Source organism: Elgaria multicarinata, chromosome 1 (genome assembly GCF_023053635.1).
Source record: "Elgaria multicarinata webbii isolate HBS135686 ecotype San Diego chromosome 1, rElgMul1.1.pri, whole genome shotgun sequence".
In the NCBI taxonomy this organism is placed as follows: Eukaryota; Metazoa; Chordata; class Lepidosauria; order Squamata; family Anguidae; genus Elgaria; species Elgaria multicarinata.
The window spans coordinates 160,698,968-160,703,114 of record NC_086171.1 but is presented as its reverse complement, the minus strand read 5'-3'; the positions used below and the strand labels follow the sequence as shown (position 1 = coordinate 160,703,114).

Below are 4,147 nucleotides of genomic sequence, written 5' to 3'. Positions count from 1 at the left end.
GCCGGATCCGAAAGTCGCTGGAGTTCGGCCCGTGAAACAGCGACAGACGCGCGGAGATCGCCACTCGGCCTCGCCCGCGTGCCCGCTTCTTCCGCCTTATGTTTGTTCCCCCACCCGCCCCAAAGCTAGCCTGCATGGGGAGAGCGGCAGAGAGAAGCACGGACCCGGTCCGTAGCAGCAGGCATCCAGAGTAACGGCCGTGGCGTTGCCTTAGGAGCGCGCTGGGAGCCTGGCTGGACCAAAGGGTCTTTGGGCACCTCAAAAAGGAGCCCACGATCATCATGGCGTGGGCTGCCTGCCTGGCTGGCTCAGTATACTCGGCCTGAGACTTTAAGGTGCCGAAATTCTCTGGGGGACGATGATGTGGCGCTGCTGCCAGTCAAAGTAATTGGCGAAAAGTACATAATCTGCCCTCGATGACTATATACGAGGAAAGGTTATACCTATTGGGATAAATCTAACCTTAGTCCTACTTAAAGTAGACCCAATGAAATGAACGGGGCTTAAGAGTGACTGACATTGGATACAATAACGCAAGTCTGGTTCACCTTTATTGGGATATGCCTGATGTGCTGTAGATTATGCCAGTAAAGATTGTCTTGTAAGCAAACCTGTGAGTCTAACTACTTTTGTTTCCTTGGTAATCCCGAAAAAACCAAAAAGCTGGGGCATACATATGCCTAATAAGTGTCCCACTTAATAGAGGATTGTTCTCCTAATCTAGGGAGGATCTACACTACTGCTTTAAAGCGCTTTATAACAGTTTTGACAATTGTTTGGGCCCAGGACACACTGCATATACAGGTTTCAAAACATTTTCAAAGTGCTTTAAAAGCAGTAGTGTAGATCCCCCCTTTTTCAAAGCGCATAAGGCAGGCTCTTCTAAGGAGAAGGAAGCAATTACTAGAAGAGACTATTAACAACTAGGCTATTAGTAGTGCAACCCTATTCACATGTGAACTCCATTAAGTTCAATAGGATTTATTCCTAGGTATGACTTCCAGCCTAGGCAAAGAACTGGCTTGGAAATTATGCCAGGTTTTGGGGGTGGGCACTGAATTTGGGGGAAGGGCTGTCTAGTCAAATATCCTTGCGACAGCTGAAACAAACAGTACAAATAATTCATCTTTCTTTGTAAAGCTAGCAACGCTACATTTATGGCCAGCAGTGTGTTAGTGTTCATTGTTTATAATTCACAGGAATACTTACAACACCAGTGCCTGTTCAACAAAGTGTGTGTGTGACTGAGTGTTACTGATTTGTGATTGGATCCATGCTGCAAACATATTGTCTTATAGTAACAAGGATAAGTCATGCATGCAGATTGTACATCAAAAGTCCTGGAATGCAATTTAAGGTATTCAAAAGCAGAACAATGGGGCAGGGGTGTCAAAGATGCTTCTAGCTCTGGATACCTTTTGGTCTAAGAGTTCTTTCCTTTAGGAAGTTCACCACAGCCCCCGCCCTTACCCTGTCTGTGGGTCTTCAGGCGGGATCAGTGGCAAGGAGTGTGCTCGCACAACTAGGTCTAGTGTGCCAGCTCTGGCTTCTCCTGAGTTGGCCTGATATGGCAGGCAATAGTTACCTATGCCAAATTATTGTAATGCGTTCTGTGTGGGGCTGCCTTTGAAGACTGTCCGGAGGTTTCAATTGGTGCAAAATGTGGCAGCTTTGCTGCTGGCAGGTACACTGTATTGGGATAACATCATTCTAATACTGAAAGATCAGCACTGGTTGCCAATTATTTTCTGGGCTCTGTTCAAAATGTGGATTTTAAACTTTAAAGCCCTAAATGGCTTAGGGTCTGGCTATCTGAGGGATTGATTCTCTTGGTATGAACCTGTTTAGATACGAAGATCAGCAGGAGAGGCCCTTTTGAAGACACCCTCGTTTACCTGCTGGTCAGGCAATCAGGAAAGGGCTTTCTCCTGTGTTGCTCCCAAACTCAGGTACACACTTCCTCTAGAGTTCCAATTGGTCCCCTGTCTTTCTTGCATTCAGACAGGCGATCAAGAGACATCTTTTTAATTTGGCTTTTCAAACTTATAATTTTAAGGTTGTTTTTAAAATTTTATTATGTTTGTATAATAAAAAAGACCAAATATATCCCATCACACAGTTTTCCCCTGGCCACTCTATTGAGTCCCTTATGATTTTTTTTACTCCAGGGTACCAACAAGTTAAACATTGAGCAAGTAGTCAAATTCCTGGACCTGGTTATCCTCACTAGACCACTTAAGGTGGGTTGATCATATTCCTTGTGGAGACAAATTCACTGTTCAGTTCCTTAATGATTTTGTATCTCTCATATTAATATGTGTATATTTAATATGCTGTACTAATGGTCTGTTGTGTTGACTGTAAATAAAGGTTGATTGATTGATATGTTTGAATTTGTTTTTTATTCTTTTTCGAATTCTTGTAAACTACCTTGGTTGATTACCGAAAGGCGGTATATAAATGCAATCAATCAGGTTTATGGAGACGTTTTTGCTGCCCCGTGGGAGGCCTGTCCCTGTGTAAACAGAATGTGTGCTCCATAATTCCCCATGCTGGAAACAATGCAAGTTGGAATTGTGCTGCCATATGTAGCTGCCTAGTCTGCACATACCAGGGGGTGTTAAACCTCCATCAGCTTGAGAACTGAATTGCATTTTGGAAAAGCTCTTGATTAAGTGCATTCCAGTGGTAGGTCAGGCCAAAGGCAAAAAAGGTGGGGCCAAAGTTAAAGGGGCAGGTGCAAAAATACCAGCATAATTTAGCTGAAAGCTCTTACTGCCAGTAACTAAGCCTTGGGAGAGAGGGGGGAAACTGGGCCTGGTAATTTATTTGCTTTCAAATTGTCAGTAATGTTAACAACTTAATCTTTTGTTACCACTATTTGCTTCAGTTCCTCAGGCTCCCTTCCTGAAAACATCCATTCAGGCACAGGTATCTGTCCTGTATCTTCTGCACTGAACACTGATGTGAATAATTCATTCAGTTTCTCTGCAATCTCCCTGTCCTCCTTTAGTACTTCCTTAACTCCGTTGTCATCCAACTGCCCAACTGCTTCCCTAGCTGATTTCCTGCTACTGATATATTTAAAGAATCCTTTATTGTTGGCCTTGATATTATTAACGATGTGCTCTTCAATATGCTTTTTTGCATCGCCTTTGTGCAAGCTTGTGCTCCCTTTTATTTTCCTCGCTTGGGCAAGACTTCCATTTTCTGAGGGAAGCCCTCTTTTCTACAATAGCTTCCTTGACAATGCTTGTTAACCACACTGGTGACCTCTTGGACTTGGTGCTGACTTTCCTAACCTGTGGAATACATTGTAGTTGAGCTTTTATTGTTGTGCTTTTGAGTAAGCTCCACGCATTTTGCAATAATTTAATCCACCTGATTCCTCCTTTCAACTTTATTGTCACCAGTTCCTCCTAGTGAAAAGAAGTTTCCTTTTTTGAAGTTAAATGTGACTGTGTTGGACTTCCTGGGGAGTGTTCCACTTAAATATATATATTGAATCTGATAGCACTGTGGTCACTATTACTGATTGGTTCAACAATATTTACATCTTGTATTAGGTCCTGGGCAACATCAATTAGGATTAAGTCCAGGGTCGCCTCTCTGCTGGTCGGTTCCATGACCAACTGTTCTAGGGCACAGTTATTTAGGACATCAAGAAATTTAACCTCCTTGTCATGACTAGAATATGCATTAATCCAGTCAATGTGAGGAAAATTGAAGTCATCCATTAGTACAGCACTTCCTCATTTAAAGGCTTCCCTGATTTTCCATTTCAAGATCACCCTGAGCATTTTAGTCTGGGGGATGATAGCACATTCCTAGTACTAAATTAGTTTTAGGGCCCTGTATTGTCACCCACAGCACTTCTGTGGAAGAGTTTGTTAAGTTTAAGAAAGTAAAAGGCTTGCGTAGTCATTAAAATTGTGTGTGTGGCTATCTCAAGGCTAAACAGAGGAAGACTATCTGTGAACAATTACCTTGAGATAGAAGCTGTACTGGGAACCTTGCCAGGATTCTCTAAGATATCATGGTGTTAATGATATGAATATACCAAAGATCCTTGAGGCTGGGTTAGCCTAATCTCAGCTGTATGTAATATAGATAAAAACTGTGTATATATGTGTATAGCTTTTGTCAC

The 4,147-nt window shown here is 42.7% G+C and overlaps 1 protein-coding gene across 1 annotated transcript in view; it reads left to right on the top strand.

Moving 5' to 3' along the window:
• Positions 1-4,147, top strand: part of KCTD20 (potassium channel tetramerization domain containing 20) — a 28,211-nt gene that overhangs the window by 199 nt on the left and 23,865 nt on the right. The window lies entirely within an intron of this gene.